Source organism: Aythya ferina, assembly GCF_964211825.1.
Source record: "Aythya ferina genome assembly, contig: HAP1_SCAFFOLD_29, whole genome shotgun sequence".
In the NCBI taxonomy this organism is placed as follows: Eukaryota; Metazoa; Chordata; class Aves; order Anseriformes; family Anatidae; genus Aythya; species Aythya ferina.
Genome location: NW_028181463.1, coordinates 2,626,241 through 2,644,947, shown reverse-complemented (window position 1 = coordinate 2,644,947; position 18,707 = coordinate 2,626,241).

The window sequence follows — 18,707 nt, the reverse complement described above, 5'->3', positions numbered from 1 at the left end:
GGGAGCTGCTGCTGAGGTGACTTGTGTCTGCTTGGCTGAGAGGCCGCAAGGAGCCTGCTGGGTTGGGATGCCTACTTCAGGAGTGGTTTCTACCCTGATGGAGCCTGCTTTGGCAGTAGGAAAGAGCAGGAGAGAAAAAAAAAAAAAAAAAAAAAAACACAAACAACCCTAAAAGTTGGGCACTGGCCATGAGGAGGAAGAAAAACCCAGGGAAACAACTGGTCCTGCTGCTAGTAACAGAGGCAAAGAAGGCATTAAGTACCTCAGCCTTTACCTCATCTCTTGGCACCAGGTTTCCCCCCACATCCAATAATTTATGATGATTCTTAATCCTCTTTAATTTAAAGTATTTATATAAGCAGTGTTTATTGTCTTTGACAGGAATGGATTGATTAAGCTCCAGCTGGGCTTTGGCCTTTCTAACTTTGTCCTGCTCAACCCCATAATATTTAGGACACAGCTCCCGAGAAACTGACAGCATGCATGAGAATGAAGAACAGAAAAAGTAGAATCTGGCAGCCTTCCACCCATTACCTTTCTGTGACTGTGTTGCAGTTCCATTCAACTGGTTACTCCTGTATTATCCAAATGTTGGTTTAGTGGAGGACTTGTTAGTGTTAGGTCAGAGGTTGGACTCGATCATCTTGAGGTCTCTTCCAAACTAGACAATTCTGTGTGATTCTGTGTGTGATTCTGTGTCCCCTGTACCTCCCAATGCTGCTGTCTTGTCAGAGACAGCACAATCACATGAAGGCTGAACTGTCTTGTCTGCCTGCAGACATGAACAGCTGACAGAACGGAGCATCAGTGTGGTGGGAGCTTGAGAAACTACAGGATTTTGTCTAAAGAAACCTCTAGACATTTACAAGGAGAGGAGCCCAGTCCTGAACGAGAGGGAGAGTAACGCCACATCAGAGCAGACTGGGACACTGCTGAGTACACAGGACAAGGAGGGCCTGGGCACCATGAGGGATGCCATACAAGCAGTGGTGCCTGCTCAGCAGGAACCAGGCCAACTTCACACAGAGCTGCCTTACGAGGAGCATGGCCACCAAAAAGATCTGAGTTATCAGACTCAGCTCAGATCCGGTATGACACCACAAGGACAAGTGTCTACAACTAACCAGTAAAGAGGTACAGGTCTGGGATTCTCTAGGCCATCCTGGTTAGGAGAGAAGCAAGGGCTATGGCAAGGTTCCAAGTCCCAGCAGGACCCAGGTCTTTGTGCCCATGGCTATGGCTGTTGTCTCTGCCACTGCCACTGATTAGGAGACAGCTGATCGTTAAAGCTCCAGGGCCTCATTGCCTCCTCGCCCCCACCCATGAAGCAGGCAGGGGTCGTACCATTCTCCTGCACTTAGCCATGCACATCCCCATCTCCTGCGACCACCGCCTCCACACCCCCATGTACTTCTTCCACCTCAACCTCGCCCTCCTTGACCTGGGCTGCATCTCCACCACTCTGCCCAAAGCCATGGCCAATGCCCTCTGGAACACCAGGGCCATCTCCTATCAAGGATGTGCTGCACAGGTCTTCTTTTTTGTCTTCTTGGCTGAAGCAGAGTTTTCCCTTCTCACTGTCATGGCCTATGACCGCTACATTGCCATCTGCAAGCCCCTGCACTACGGGAGCCTCGTGGGCAGCAGAGCTTGTGCCCAGATGGCAGCAGCTGCCTGGGGCAGTGGTTTTCTCAATGCTGTCCTGCACACGGCCACTACGTTTTCCCTGCCCCTCTGCCAAGGCAATGTTCTGGACCAGTTCTTCTGTGAAATCCCCCACATCCTCAAGCTCTTCTGTTCAGATTCCTATCTCAGGGAAATTGGCATCCTTGTGTTTAGTGTTTCTTTAGCATTTATTTGTTTTGTTTTCATTGTGCTGTCCTATTTTCAGACCTTCAGGGTAGTGCTGAGGATACCCTCTGAACAGGGCCAGCACAAAGCCTTTTCCACGTGCCTCCCTCACCTGGCCATGGCCTTCCTCTTTCTCAGCACTTCCATGTTTGCCTACCTGAAGCCCGCTTCCATCTCTTCCCCATCTCTGGACTTGGTGGTGTCACTTTTGTACTCAGTGGTACCTCCAGCAGTGAACCCCCTCATTTACAGCATGAGGAACCAGGAACTCAAGGTTGCAGTGAGGAAATTGTTTCTATATGTGCTTCTTAAGCATCAGTGTTGTTAACATTATTGTGATTTGTATCATACCATTTTTATACTTAGTATTATTATCATATTATAATAATAATAATAATCCTCTAAACGCTACCATTCTATTTGAGAAACTGACATGAGAGATTTTCATATCATTTTTTGTTTTTGTTATTTTCATAATTTTTGATATTGCTTTAATTTATTTAGTAATTTTTTTACTTTGACTACATCTTCCGTTCAAACTATTGAACTAGGCTTCCTCTGTAGGTATAGACAATAAAGAAGAGAGCATAAATTCAATGGTCTCAGTATCCCTCTCTTCCCATCTTCTCTGGAGCTGGGGGAGCAGCCCCAGCATGCAGGAGGGGCTCAGGACCAAGAGCCCAGCTGCCACATGCAGGAGCAGCCCTGCTGGCCCTCGGGGCTGCCCCTCACTGCCCGCTGGGCTCTGCCTCTCTGCTGCCCTCGGGTCAGGGCTGCTGCTTCCCTGGAGCCATGGCCATGGCCAGCAGCAGGACATGGCCTTTTCCTTCCTGCTCGCTTTGGCTTCCACCTTGTTCTCTTGTGCTCTTGTATCTGTGTTAGTCTTGAGCTCTCATATGCCTCGATGACAGTCCTGTTTTCTCTGCAGGGCATCCCGATCCCTGCAGACAGCAGCAGGCACTGTGCAGCCCTGGGTCATAGCTGCTTCCCTGCTAGCACCACAGTAACAAAAGGGGCTGCTGAAGGCAAACCCAGGAGCCTGGAAACCAAGGGGCTGTTCCCTGCTCTTCTGTATTCTGGGGGTTCTTCATGGAGTGAAAGACACAGGATGAAAGTTCCAGGGTGGCCCCTGAGGAACCAAGGGCAGCACCAAGAGCTTCCATTATGACAGAACTTGCCTAAGGAGATGACAACTGATCTTAAACTTATCTGCATGGGACTGCACCCCCTGCAGCGGGGCAGGCGGCAGATTCCAGCCTGGAGAGGAATCTGGAGCTTCCAGGAGATGTCAGGTAATCTGCAGGGACAAGGTCCTCAGATGAAGTGATTAGAACCTCATAAAATGAGTGACCATCCAAAAAAAGGTCTGTTAAAGGAAAAGGGGAATCTGAGGAGTCCATGGTCTAAAGGAGGGCTCTGCAATGCCACAAGAGGTGGTGAAGAGCCAGCAGGTGAAGGCCCATAAGACTGAAGAGTAATTGAGGATAACCATTTTGAAGTGCTATGGGCGAGGTCTGGTGCAGGTCTCGCCTGCCTTTTGTGCCCTTAGAGACACATCATGGCCCTTCCCAGCACTGCCCTGTGCTGCTGAGCCATCAGGGCAGATGGAAAGGGGTTCAGCAGCAGAGATCCCCATGGACGTAGGTGTGCTGCCCACCCTGAGCAGCACGGGCAGGGGGGAGACCCGGGGGGGTCCCAGGGCACCACAGCCCCTGGCTCTCACAGCAGCACCGACAGCTCGGGGCCCTTTGGGGAGCACGGGGATGGAAGAAGCAACGGCTGGCGAGGCCAGCACAGACACATTGCCCTGGGTAAGGCTCTCTGGGAGCAGGGATGGCCCTGGGGGAGAGCAGGGCAGCATTGCTGGGCCTATATAAAAGCAGAAATGAGAAGTAGAAAGCTCTTTGTGCAGGCCCCTGCTCGGGGCAGGCTGCTCTGTGGCTGGGCCAGGCCTCTTGTGCTGGCCTGGGGAGTGGGGCTGGCCCTGCGGGGCACAGGCACTGTGTGCTGGGGATCTGTCAGGCAAGACACCAGGGCTCCTGCAGCTTCACGGACCTCCATCTCCTGGCACCACGGACACCTCCTTGCTCCTTGCATCCAGCAGATAAACGCCTATCGGCCACCTGCTTTCTCTTCTTCTAGAGGAACTGGGAACAGAATAGAAAAACCAAGTAAAACTCAGAAATTGTGAGCCACAGAAGGACGTGATGCTCTGCAAACACTGCTCAAAAACAGCGACCAGAACTGTGGGTCACCAGCACTGCTCTGGTCACATATCCGAAACACAGCACCTCATGGGCTGCTCTGCAGAGAGTAACTCTGTCCCAGCCAGAGCCAGTACAGGTCCCCTGATGAACAAGAAGGTTCCCTCCGAGCTCTGGAAAGAGCCAGGAAATTGCTAATAAGCACTAGGACAATTGAGGAAGCCCAAAGGCCCTTCTGAAGGGTCACTGAGTACCACCTGAGAGGCAGTGCTGGGCAGTGGGGAGGGCCAGGAGAAAGACTTGGGTGAAGGCTGTGAGAAACAAGGAAATCCATGGCTTTAGCAGATCCTTAAAGTCCTGCCTGAGTCCCCAAATGGAAAGCAGGGTATGTCTGTGGGTGGAGAAGTAGCCAAATCTTGGGACTGGGACAGGGCTGAAGGTCCCTGCGTGAAGCTGGGATGATGGAGAAATGTGTACCTTGCATGTGTGCCTCAGCCTGGGAGCAGGGGCCTGCCCACAGTGTGGGATGGCTGGGCTGTGCTCAGCCATGCCCCAGGAGATGACCTTGCTCTCTTCCTCCCCACCACTCCCCACACGGGGCAGGCCCTCAGGAAACACCCCTGAGCCTGGAGATGCACCAACCTGCTGCGCTGAGGTGCCACTACTGCAGGGGCAGAGGGGAGGCTTGGAGAGACACGTGGGGCCTGCGGGCAAGAGTGGTGTGACCAGGAGAAGTGAGTGCCTGGGAAAAGTTACCCTGGAGCCATAGGAGCCATTCTGGAAAGAAAACTTGTAGGCCGGATCTGCACTTTTGTGATGGTGCAGAGCTGCTGGGCACATGTTCATGGTGCTCTGATGGACTTTTATGTCCTTTTCCATCATGAATCAAGTGCCACTTTTCTCAGGAATAGAGTAGCCAACAGAGGTGTGATGGATACTCTGAGATCATGAAAGCCACTAGAAAGATGCCCCTAAGAATATGACGGATATAGTGAGGTCAGGAGAAGCCCTGGTCAGGAGAAATGTGAGAATTGGAAGAGGGAATAGGGATTATCTAGCAGAAACTAAAGATTTTGTAAAAGGTAAGTTGGTTCAGGCTATGCGGAAGCTGCTGTAACTGTGACTTAAAACGTTTATATGAGGCTATTCCCCAGCTTCAAAGAGCAAACATAATTCCTAAATTTAAATGTTACTCCACACCCAGACAGGAATCAACTACTCCTATGCCTGACCTCTAAGTGTGCACTGAAGCCAAAACTCAGCCCACAGCCTCTTTCCCTTACCCTTACTCTCTTGCTTACCTTGATCCCTACGCTTAACGCTAGATTTAAATGCTCTATTTAGGCCTAGAATTATTGGAAAAACTAAACAAACCCTAAATCACTAAGCTTGTCCACACCTTAACCACAGACCTGATACGCAAAGCAGAACACCAGTCCCTCCCAATAAATCTTTCTTTAAATTCAAACCCAGAAAGGTGAGCCCTAGTTCCCTGATGCATGAGCACCTAACAGCTGATTCCCCTGTTCCTGTGCATTGACTTCCTCACCTTTAACCCCTCTCCTAACCCTTACCTTTAGGCACCATACTGGGTCTGGCCCTTAGTGCAGGCCAAGAACTGTGAGGTTACTCTGCAGTCACATGGCATGCAAAGATGGATGTGAGGGGTCATGGGTCTGATCGGCTTGTGGGCCACAAAGAAGAGATGGATGGGAGTGCTCTGAAGGGCTCAGCTCTGCCTCAGCATCTCCTGCCCCAGCAGGAGCAATGTGACTGTGGCAGGGACTGTGAGGTCACTTCTGTCTCTGCACTTGATAGGGCAGCAGCAGGAACATGTCACAGAAAGGGACTGGGAGGTCACTTGTGTCTGGAGGTGGCAGGTCAGCCTTGACTTCTCCCTGGGAGCTGCACTTTTGGGCTGACATGTGGCAGTGGCCCTGCTAGGCCAGCAGAAGGCACCTGCTTGGCATGCTGACCGGGGGATCCCCTCTGCCTCCAGAGCCAGGAGGACCCAGGCAGAAAGAAGGCCCCAACATGGGTTGTCCTGTCCCTTCTGCTTGAGTCCATGACTGCACAGCAGCAGGCACAAGGCTTGGCTGTGTGTAGCCAAGAAGCTGCAAGGCCAGCAGCAGGCCCCTGGCTTGGAAGGTGCTGCTGAGGTGACTTGTGTCTGGTTGGATGAGAGGCCACAAGGAGGCTGCTGGGTTGGGATGCCTACTTCAGGAGTGGTTTCCACCCTGACGGAGCTTTCTTTGGTAGTAGGAAAGAGCAGGAGAAAAAAAAACTGCCACAAAGTTTTCAATGGAAGGATGGCACTGGCCATGAGGAGGAAGAAATGTCCAGGGGAAAAACTGGTCTTGCTGCTAGTAACAGAGGCAAAGAAGGCATTAAGTGCCTCAGACTTTACCTCATCCCTTGTCACTGGGTTTTCCCCCCAGAATCCAATAAAGGATTATGATTCTCCCTAATCCTCCCTCATTTAAACTATTTATATCATTTTTATCTTATCGTATTTTATTTTTTTAATTGTCTTTGACAGTAATAGATGGATTGAGCTCCAGCTGGGCTTTGGCCCTTCTAATTTTGACCTGCACAGCCCCATAACATTCAGGACACAGCTTCAGACAAACTGACAGCATTCATGAGAAGAAAGCACAGCAAATGTGGAACCTGACAGCCTTCCATCCCCTACCTTCTGTGACTGTGCTGTAATTCCATTCAGATGGTTACTCCTGAATTATCCAAATTTCCCTGCAACCCTTGCTGCTGCAAGGTATCTCTGGTCAGAGATAGCACAATTACATGAAGGTTGAACTGTCTGCCTGCTGACATTAACAGCTGATAGAATGGAGCATCACTGTGGGTGAACCTTGAGAATCTGCAGGATTTTGACTTCAGAAAATTTTTGACTTTTACATGGAGAAGAGCCCAGTCCTGTACCAGAGGAAGAGAAACCCCACACATCAGGGCAGACTGGGACCCTGCTGAGTGAGTAATGTCCAGCAGGAGGAGGGCCTGGGAACCATGAGGGATGCCATACGAGCAGTGGTGCCTGCTCACGAGGAACCAGGCCAGCTTCTTACAGAGCTGCCTTATGAGGGGCATGGCCACCAAGAAGATCTGAGTTCCCAGACTCAGCTCAGACTTGGTGTGACACCACACGGACAAGGGTCTGCAGCCAGCAGTGAATGATGTGCAGGTATGGGAGTCCTTTTAAGACCCAGGTTTAGACAGTGTAGAGGGCTGTGGAAAGGCTGAAAGTCCCAACAGGACCCAGGTCTTTGTGTCCAAGGGTATGGCTGTTGTCTCTGCCACTGACGCCCATGAGGAGACAGATTATCGTTAAAACACCAGGGCCTCATTGCCTCCTCGCCCCCACTCATGAACCAGGCAGGGGTTGTACCATTCTCCTGCACTTGGCCATGCACATCCCCATCTCCCACTGCCCCACAAAGAGCCCTGAGCAACCTGTAAAGGAAAGGATCTCCCTTCCGAAGCACTTGGGGTCAAGGCCTGGCCCTTGTGCTTGGTGAAACACATCCAGTTTTCCTACACATCAGTGTCACCTTCACATTGCCTTTGTCTCCTTGTCCTCACTGCCTCCAGGGTTCTGCTCTAACGAGCTCCAAGGGAGGCTGTGTGAGTGCTGGCCCTCAGGGGGACACTGCAGGAAACTTGCCTCTGACTTGCACTTCTGGAGAGCTGTCTTCAATTGTCTCTGAGTGCCTGAGGTTCGTGGGCTCATCAGCAAAGCCCCCAGAGGGGTGATTGCAGTGCCTTGGGCTGGTGCTGTGCTGCTGAGCTGGGCCGGGCTCGTGGGACAGAGAGAGCTCGTGGCAAGAGGGCCATGGTGCAGAGAGACAGCTGTGGCCAGGAGCAGCTCCTCTGCACAGCGCAGCAGGAAAGAGACACAGAGGCACAGACAGAGAGAAGAAAAGGAGAGAGGGGCTGAAGGCAGTTGGCAGTGGGAGGATGCTGAGAGCTGCCTGCAGGAGAAACCTGCACAGCCCTTGACAAGGTAAGGGTCGGGCTGCAGGGCCATGCAGCTGCAGGTCCTGGAAGGGTTTCCTCCTGCTAGGTCTTGTTTCTGGGAGGGCAGTGGGCAATGCAGTAGGCTTTGAGAGTCCTGTTGGGTTGCAGTGCGAGGTGAGGAAGTCTGGCAGAAGCCCCTTGGAGTATCATAACCTAGCTACCCCTGGTCAGCCAGGAGTGTGGTGGCCGAGCCTCCTCCAGACACTGCAGGGGATGCAGTTTGAATATTGGGATACCCCAGCTTGTGAATATCCAGCTCAGTCTGAGGGGTGTCCTCCTGGTCTGCACGATGCTCTCCAGCAGGATGCAGCTCTCTCGTGGCATCCTTGTGCCCTTGCAGCATCCAGGTACCCGAAGGAGGAGACACGTCTGTGTTAAGGCCATGCCTGGATGTGCTGCTGGATGGCTGTCTCTGGGAAGCTGGAGTGAGGCTTCTGCAGCCCTGGTTAGGATGGAAGAGCTGAGATTCTGCTAAGACCCCATGAGACAAGGTGAGGATTCTGTCCTGATGCACTTGGACTCAGGCTTTTCTGCTCTCAGTTTTCTTTTGTTTCTTCTCAGGAAAAAATCTGAGTGGGATGGTCCTGCAGCTCAGAGAGGTGACACAGAGCAACTGAGAACAGGAACAGCTGCTCTGCTCAGTCTTCACCTAGGGACAGCCCTTTTGCCTCCTGGCAAACACAGGATTTCACCGTGAGTGTGCAAGTAATGTCAGGGAGTTTCAAAATCCAATACCTCAACTAGGATAGGGCAACTAGAATAAAATAAAGTGAGGGAAATAGTTGCAGCTCTGCTTTGCATTCAGCTCAGTCTTTTGAAGCAATGCTTCAAAGCTCATTGATCTGACATTTGTCTGAATATGAGTTAGCCAGCCTTTTGTTTTATTTCCAGTTTTCTTCATAGAAGTCTGTTCTAACTTTTTTCTGCCTTCTCCCCTTCAACAGACAAGCAAGTACAAAGTCAGAGAATGCCCAATTACCCATTCTTCCAGTGCCACTCCCAGCTAGCACCAGCTACAGCTCAAGCATGAGAGCTGCAGAAAATGTCTTCACATACTGAAGCTTGGTCTGGGGTGTACTCTAAGGCTTGCAATAGTTCTTCCTCAAAGAAATCTTTTCTTTTTCTACCATTTTCTCTCAAATAGGCAGCCGTGTTCAATGTCAGAAAATGCCCAACAACAGCTCTGTGAGCGAGTTCCTGCTGCTGGCATTTGCAGACATGCGTGAGCGGCAACTCCTGCACTTTGCGCTCTTCCTGGGCATCTACCTGGCTGCCCTCCTGGGCAACGGCCTCATCCTCAGCGCCGTAGCCTGCCACCACCGCCTCCACACCCCTATGTACTTCTTCCTCCTCAACCTCGCCCTCCTCGACGTGGGCTGCATCTCCACCACTCTGCCCAAAGCCATGGCCAATGCCCTCTGGGACACCAGGACCATCTCCTATCAAGGCTGTGCTGCTCAAGTTCTCTTTTTTTGTCTTCTTCTTTGGTTCAGAGTATTCAATTCTAACTGTCATGGCCTACGATCACTACGTTGCCATCTGCAAGCCTCTGCACTACGGGAGCCTCCTGGGCAGCAGAGCCTGTGCCCAGATGGCAGCAGCTGCCTGGGGCAGTGGCTTTCTCAATGCTGTCCTGCACACGGCCACTACAGTTTCCCTGCCCCTCTGCCACAGCAATGCTGTGGACCAGTTCTTCTGTGAAATCCCCCACATCCTCAAACTCTCCTGCTCAGATGCCTCTCTCAGGGAAGTTTGGGCACTTGTGTTTAGTATTTTTTTGGCCTTTGGTTGTTTTGTCTTCATAGTGGTGTCTTATGTGCTGGTATTCAGGGCAGTGCTGAGGATGCCCTCTGTGCAGGGCCAGCACAAAGCCTTTTCCACATGCCTCCCGCACCTAGCTGTCGTCTCCCTGATGGTCAGCACTGCCATGTTTGCCTACCTGAAGCCTCCCTCCATCTCGTTGCCATCCCTGGACTTGGTGGTGTCACTTCTGTACTCAGTAGTACCTCCAGCAGCGAACCCACTCATCTACAGTATGAGGAACTGGGAACTAAGGGATTCCATCAGGACTGTACTTGAATACACACATCTTCAGCAAATTCACCTATAATAATATGCCTAATATTAGAAATCCTAGTTTTTCTCAGAAATAAAATAATATCATGTCTTCTATTATTAAATATCTGTATTATTATTTCATATTATTTCATATTTCAAAGTATTTCACTTTTGAATTAAATAATATTATTTTTAACCCCTCCTAGAATCAATTATTTTCCTATTGAAGACGGCTCCCTGTGTAGATAAACCCAATAATAAAGCCATTAGAACTTCACTGGTCTCAGCTGCCATCTCTTCCCATCTCTTCTGGAGCTGGGGGAGCAGCCCCAGCACGCAGGAGGGGCTCAGGGCCAAGAGCCCAGCTGCCACATGCAGGAGCAGCCCTGGTGGCCTCGGGGCTGCCCCTCACTGCCCGCTGGGCTCTGCCTCTCTGCTGCTGCTTCCCTGGAGCCATGGCCATGGCCAGCAGCAGGACGTGGCATTTTCACTATTGCTCTTTAGGCTTCCACATTGTTCTGGATAAGCCCTCAGATCTCATGTACCTTGGTGACAGTCCTGTTCTCTCTGCAGTGGCATCCCTGTGGCTGCAGGCAGCAGCAGGCACTGTGCAAACCTGGGTCAAAGCTGCCTCCCTGCTAGCACCACAGTAACAAGAGGGGCTGCTGAGGGCAAACCCAGGACCCTGGACACCTCTTCCAAATGTGCTATCAGGAACACAGCCAAGGGGTTGCTCCCTTCTCTTCTCTATTCTGGGTGTTCATCATAGAGTGAAGGACACAGGCTGAAAGTGGTTCCTGAGGAACCAAGGGCAGGACCGAGAGCTCCCGTTATGGCAGAACTTGCCTAAGGCAAAGAACTTGCCTAAGACAACTGATCTTAAATTTATCTGCATGGGACTGCACCCCCTGCAGTGGGGCAGATGGCAAATTAAAGCCTGTAGAGGAATCTGAAGCTGCCAGGAGATGTCAGGAGATCTGCAGGGACAATGTGCTCAGTGGGTAGTGTTTAGAACGTCATAAAATGTGTGACCATCCAAAGAAGGGTCTGGTAAAGGAAAAGGGGAATCTGAGGAGTCCATGGGCTAAAGGAGGGCTCTGCAATGCCAGCAAAGGTGTTGAAGACCCAGCAGGCAAAGGCCCATAAGACTGCAGAGTAATTGAGGATATACATTTTGAAGTGCTGTGGCGAGGTCTGGTACAGCACTTGCCTGTCCTTTGTGTCCTCAGAGACACCCCATGGCCCTGCCCAGCACTGCCCTGTGCTGCTGAGCAATCAGGGCAGATGGAAAGGGGCTCAGCAGGTGAGATCCCCATGGACGTAGGTCTGCTGCCCACCCTGAGCAGCACGGGTACGGGGGAGATCCCCGGGGGTCCCAGGGCACCACAACCCCTGGCTCTCACAGCAGCACTGCAAGCTTGCGGCCCTGTGGGGAGCACAGGGATGGAAGAAGCAACGGCTGGCCAGGCCAGCATGGACACAGTGCCCTGGGTAAGGCTCTCTGGGAGCAGGGATGGCCCTGGGGAAGAGCAGGGCAGCATTGCTGGGCCTGCACTGATGGGGAAAGGGCAAAGAGAAAGCTCTTTGTGCAGGCCCCTGCTCGGGGCAGGCTGCTCTGTGGCTGGGCCAGGCCTCTTGTGCTGGCCAGGGGAGCGGGGCTGGCCCTGCGGAGCACAGGCACTGTGTGCAGGGGATCTGCCAGTCAAGAGAGCAGGGCTCCTGCAGCTTCACGGACCTCCATTTCCTGGCACCATGGACACCTTCATGCTTCATGCATCCAGCAGATAAACACCTCTCAGCCACCTGCTTTCTCTTCTTCTAGAGGAACTGGGGACAGAATAGCAAAACCAAGTAAAACTCACAAATTGTGAGCCACAGAAGGCCCTGATGCTGTGCAAGAAATGCTCAAAAACAGCAACCTCAACTGTGGGTGACCATCACTGGTCACACAACCAAAACACAGTACCACAAGGGGCTGCTTTGCAGAGAGTAACTCCACCCCAGCCACAGCAAGTACAGGGCCCCTGATGGAAAAAGAAGACTCCCTCTGATCTCTGGAAGGAGCCAGGAAGGTGTTAATAAGCACCAGGACAACTGAGGAAGCCCAAAGGCCCTTCTGAAGGGTCACTGAGTGCCACCTGAGAGGCAGTGCTGGGCAGTGGGGAGGGCCAGGAGAAAGAATTGTGAGAAGGCTGTGAGAAACAAGGACACTCAGGGCTTTAGCAGGTCCTTAAAGCCCTTCTTGAGTCCCCAGATGGAAAGCAATCTATGTCTGTGGGTGGAGAAGTAGCCAAATCTTGGGACTGGGACAGGGCTGAAGGTCCCTGCGTGAAGCTGGGCTGATGGAGAAGTGTCCACCTTGTATGTGTGCCTCAGCCTGGGAGCAGGGGCCTGCCCATGGTGTGGGATGGCTGGGCTGTGCTCAGCCATGCCCCAGGAGATGACCTTGCTCTCTTCCTCCCCACCACTCCCCACACGGGGCAGGCCCTCAGGAAACACCCCTGAGCCTGGAGATGCACCAACCTGCTGCGCTGAGGTGCCACTACTGCAGGGGAAGAGGGGAGTGTTGGAGAGACACGTGGGGCCTGCGGGCAAGAGTGGTGTGGCCTGGGGAAGTGAGTGCCTGGGAAAAGTTACCCTGGAGCCATAGGAGCCATTCTGGAAAGGAAACTTGTAGGGAGGAACCACACTTTTGTGGCACTGCAGAGCTGCTGGGCACATTGTGCAGGGTGCTCTGATGGACATTTGTGTCCTTTTCCATCATGTCTTAAGTGCCACTTTTCTCAGGAATAGAGTAGCCAACAGAGCACTGACAGATAGTCTAAGATCATGAAAGGCATCATAAACATGCCCCTAAAAAGATAATTGATATGGGGAAATCAGGAGAAGACTGGCCAGGAGAAATGTGAGACTGAGAGGAGAGAATAGGGGCTTGGCCAGCTAAAATTAAGGATTTTGTAGAGGTAAGAGGGTCCAGGTTATGCTGATGCAGCTGTAACCGTGACTTAAAATAGTCATACAAGGCTATTCCCTGGCTTCAACCTGTAAAGTTAATTCTTAAAACTAAATGCTACTCAGCACCCTGACAGGAATCCACTACTCTAATGAGTGACCTCAGCGTACCCCTAGAAGACAAAACTCAGCCCATAGCTGACTCATCCTAGCTCTTACTCTCTTAATCACTCTGATCTCTGCCCTTAATACTAGCATCAAAATGGTCTATTTAACACTGGAAAACTGCTTAAGAGATCTAAACAAAACCCTAACTCCAAATGAATGTGTTGGGCCATGGATCTGATCAGCTTGTGGGTCACAAAGAGGAGATGGGTGGGAATGCTCTGAGGAGCTCAGCTCTGCCTCAGCATCTCCTGACCCAGCAGCAGGAATGTGACTGTGGCAGTGACTGTGAGGTCACTTCTGTCTCTGCACTTGATAGGGCAGCAGCAAGAACGTGTCACGGAAAGGGACTGTGAGGTCACTTGTGTCTGGAGGAGGCAAGTCACCCTTGCCTTCTCCTTGGGATCTTCACTTTTGGGCTGACATCTGGCAGTGGCCCTGCTAGGCCAGCAGAAGGCACCTGCTTGGCATGCTGACTGGGGGATCTCCTCTGCCTCCAGACCCAGAAGGACCCAGGCAGAAGGAAGGCCCCAACATGGGTTGTCCTGTCCCTTCTGCTGGAGTCCATGAGTGGGCAGCAGCAGGCACAAGGCTTGGCTGTGTCTAGCCAAGAAGCTGCAAGGCCAGCAGCAGGCCCCTGGCTTGGAAGCTGCTGCTGAGGTAACCTGTGTCTGGTTTGCTGACAGGCTGCAAGGAGCCTGCTGGGTTGGGATGCCTACTTCAGGAGTGCTTTCCACCCTCATGGAACTTTCCTTTGCTAGTAGGAAAGAGCAGGGGAGAAGAAACTCAACAAAGTGCACCATGGAAGTTACGCACTGTCTACAAGGAGGAAGAAATGTCCCTCAAAGGGTCATGCTGTGGTGCCAGAGGAAACCCTCTTATCAGACCATGGCTTCATGTTTCAAGGAACAGCTGGTGAGGGTTGACGAGACATCGGTGAAAGCAAGGGATGAGAGCAAGATGATGAACAGAGATGGGTGTCTGAAGACTTCAAGGAAATAGGACGAATTGTGGGACAGCGTAGGAAAAGCTACATAGGAGAAGGCAGAGGGTGCTAGCAAGAATGGAGGGCCCAACAGCCCTGAGGTTTTTGTCCTCTTGACTAGAGCTTAGGAGGAGAGATGTTATATTCATTGTGATGGGGTCTCATGGATTCCTTACAACCCTGTGCAGCAGCTCAGAGGTGTAGTACCACTGTTCTTCTCATGGCATCACACTGCCCACCACATCCCACAGACCCCAGGAAGAGCCCTGAGATGGACATAGGGGTGCAGGATCTCCCCTCACAGTTCCAGGGGTCAGGCCTTGGCTCTTCTGCTTCAGTAAAACCAACAAAGACATTTTTCAACACAGTGCTTTGCCTGTCTGTAACCATGGCCTCCAATTATCTGCCCTAACAAGGCCCTGGGGAGGCTTTGTTAGTAACAGCCCTCAGTGGGGCCCATTAATACTCCAAGTCACTTCAGCTTTTCCTCCTGACTTTACTTGCTAAAGCAGTTGCATCATTCTCCTCTCAGTACCTGAGCTTCATAGACTGAGCACCACAATACACCATGGAACTCATTAAAATTAAGAAACTCCTAACATCTCCTCCATAGTTTTCTTCAAGTCTTCACAGCTTTTGCACCTAATTGCAGAACCTGCATGCTGTAGTTAAGGAAGAAGTTTTCAAAAAGCACCTAATAAAAATCTTTTCTGGTTTTAAAGGTTGATTTTTCTGCAATTCAATTTTGTGCATCATTCTCCTATTGCTATTGATCCAGGTTGACTTCTTTGGAGACCTCCATAGGGAGGAAAAGCAGAGACTGGAGGTCTGACACCTCCACTGCCAGCAGTGGTCTTTGTCCCTGTAAATGCAGCCCAGTTCAGCACGGGAAACCCTTTCTAAGACAAGTCAGGGGTTCCTTGGGAAAAAAAATAAAATTAAAATAAATAAAATAAAATAAAATAAAATAAAATAAAATAAAATAAAATAAATAATATAAAATAAAATATAAAATTAAATATAATATAAAATTAATTTGAAATAAAATAAATTTGAAATGACCATTGGAACCTGAGAAATACAGCCTGAATCTTACTAGAAAACTGGACATCCACAGTCTCTCTTGGTTCTGCTGTGGAAAACTCAGAATGAAAACTAAAGAAAATATTTCTTCAAGTGGCTGTAGCTGTACCCATGAGCTTGGCCTCTTTGGGGACATTGTTCCCTTCCAGCCACGGAAAACTAAATTGAGTAATGTGAAAAGTCACATTACTCAAATAGAGTTGCTATTGACTGGGCAGCTCTTTTCACAAGGCAGCTCTGCCAAATCCCCACCGGGATGCCCTCTTGGAACTTTGAAGTTCCCTCTCCTGAAGCAGTCTATGCCGAGCATGCACATAGCCTCCGAGCGAGTCCCAATGGGGTGCTTTTGCCATTCTTTCCCAGTTAGACTCACTTCAGCCTCAAGTACAGTTAACTGTTGGGATCCCCCTGTCACTCCAGAAATACAGGTGGGTTCTACCTCTTTCTAGCTTGATGGCATTAGGGTACTCTGTGCACCGGTGTCCAGTAGAGCCTGATACATTTGTGGGTGTGATGTGTCAGGCCATTAAATATACCCAGTCCAGTAAACCTGATTGTCCCTTTCCTCCCTGCCTCCCCCTGGCTGGAAGCAGGACCCCTCTAGTACTGCTCATAGTGTTCATTATGGTGCATGGTAAATGACCCACTGGAAACACATCCCACCATGGTAGGGGAGAGGGCATTGACAGCCAAGGGATGCATTTCGGTGGAGGAGCTGGGGCCCAGCAGAGACAAGGAGTCAAGGCAGTGGGGTGGGGGAGGCCAGCAGAAGCAGCCCAAGGGGTGGTGCTGCTGGTGAGGACACATTTGTGGCAGCAGCCGGAGTGGGCAGCAGCTGTGCGCAGGCGAGGGGAGGCCAGGAAGTGCATGGCAAGAGCGCTCCTGCCAGCAGAGCCAAGGCCGGGGCCGAGGCCAAGGCCAAGGGCAGAGGCAGGCCCAGGGCAGGGGGCTGCAAGGGCCATGCTGAGCTCCCTGCCCCTGCAGCAGTCACCCTGGCCTTCAGCACATGTGCTGGCGGGCACGCACGGGGAGGGGCTGGCGTGCATCAGAGAGCAGTAAGGAGGGCGCTGGAGAGGGCCGGGGCCAGGCGGGTGGCAGAGCTCCATGCAGGGGCTGGCTGGTGGTCCCCTCTGCTGCGGCCAGTGCACACAGTGTAACAGGAGGAGGGCAGGCAGGGCTCGTGGCCATGGGGTACAGCCTGGCCCTGGACACTCCATGAGCGCCTTGCAGGTCCTGGCAGGCTGCGGGGAAGGGACGAATGCCCTGGGCCCCCTTCCTGCTCTGCCCAGGCCAGCAAGGGCCCAGAGCGGCCTCCTCTCCCCTGCCCCTGCAGCTCTGGGCTCCCTTGGCGCAGCCCTGGCTCTGCAGCACCAAGCCCTGCTGGGAGCCCTCCCCTGCATGCTGCCACTGCTCCCTGACGCTGCTGTTGCCCTCTGCCGGGCACTGCCCAGCCCAGCCCCTGCCCAACTCTCTCCTCCTCCCTGCCCTCTTCCCAGCCCAGCAGCCCAGGCTGGTCTGGCCCCAGGGCAGTGCCCACCACTGGCTGCTGCAGGGCTCAGGGCATGGCCACCACAGCCGCAGCCCCTCAAAGGCACCGCAGCTGCTGGCACAAAGGCGGCTCTGGGCCTCCCCAGCAGCCCCCGCACTGGGGCCAGGCACGGCTCAGGAGATGGAGGTCCGTGAAGCTGCAGGAGCCCTGCTCTCTTGCCTGGGAGATCCCCAGCACACAGTGCCTGTGCCCCGCAGGGCCAGCCCCGCTCTCCAGGCCAGCACAAGAGGCCTGGCCCAGCCACAGAGCAGCTCCAGATACTGATCCAGGATGCCATTTGCCATCAGACTAAGCACCACGGGGACAGTCCCAGGCCAGTCAAGGCCAGTTATTGTTTGCTGAACCATGGCCAGCCAAGAACGGAGCTCCCAGTCCAGCACTACACTGAGCACTCTGAGATTCTGATCCACAGTGAAGCCCCGAAAAGCAAGAAGCCCGTTCATGCAGCAGTTCCTTGGGTATATTCCTAGCACCAGCTTTGGAAGAGCTGTGCAATGAAAGAGATGCCACTGTACAGACAACAAGATTGTCAGCAAGATACATGAGATCTCAAGACTTAGTTGAATGTGAAAGCACAAGAGAACAATGAGGAAGCCAAAGGGAGCAGCAGTGACAAGACCATGTCCTGCTGCTGGCCATGGCCATGGCTCCAGGGAAGCAGCAGCCCCAACCCGAAGGCAGCAGAGAGGCAGAGCCCAGTGGGCAGTGAGTCTCTTGGCCCTGAGCCTCTCCTGCGTGCTGGGGCTGCTCCCTCAGAATCAGAGGGGATGGGAAGAGAGGGATACTGAGTCCAATGAATTTATGCTGTCTTCTTTATTGTCTATACTTACAGAGGAAATCTAGTTCAATAGGTTGATTAGAAGACGTAGTTAAAGTAAATAAATTACTTAAAAAATTAAGCCAATATCAAAAGTTATGAAAATAATCAAAATGAAAAATGAAATGAAAATCTCTCATGTCAGCTTCTCAAATAGAATGGTAGCATTTAGAGGATTATTATTAGTAGTACAATATGATAATAATACTAAGTACAAAAAACGATATGATACAAATCACAATAATGTTAACAACACTGATGCTTAAGAAGCACATATAGAAACAGTTTCCTCACTGGAACCTTGAGCTCCTGGTTCCTCATGCTGTAGATGAGGGGGTTCACTGCTGGAGGTACTACTGAGTACAAAAGTGACACCACCAAGTCCAGAGATGGGGAAGAGATGGAAGCGGGCTTCAGGTAGGCAAACGTGGAAGTGCTGAGAAAGAGGAAGACCATGGCCAGGTGAGGGAGGCACGTGGAAAAGGCTTTGTGCCGGCCTTGTTCAGAGGGTATCCTCAGCATTGCCCTGAAGATTTGCACATAGGACAGCACAATGAAAACAAAAGAACCAAAGGCTAAAGAAATACTAAAACACAAGTGCCCCAACAAGTGCTCCCCCAGCTCCTGAGGGGATCGGAAGAGATGGCAGCTCAGACCAATGAATTTCTTCTGGATTCTTTATTGTTTATCTACACAGGAAGCCTGGTTCTGTAGGTAAATCTTTAACAAGTAGGAGGCTAAGATTAATATTATTTATATCTTAAACAATAGCTAGTGAAAATAACAACACAGACAAATAAAAAGAAAAAAAAAATGTATCTTAAAGATTTCTGAAAAAATAGGTGTTTCTGATTATAAGCTTATTGTTATAGTCAAAGAACCAGAAGCATATGTATTCAAGCAGTGTCCTCACTGCATCCCTTAGTTCCAAGTTCCTCATGTGTGTTCACTGCTGGAGGCACTGGTGATGGGAAGAGATTGCAGTAGAGACTAATGAAATTGTCCCAGTTT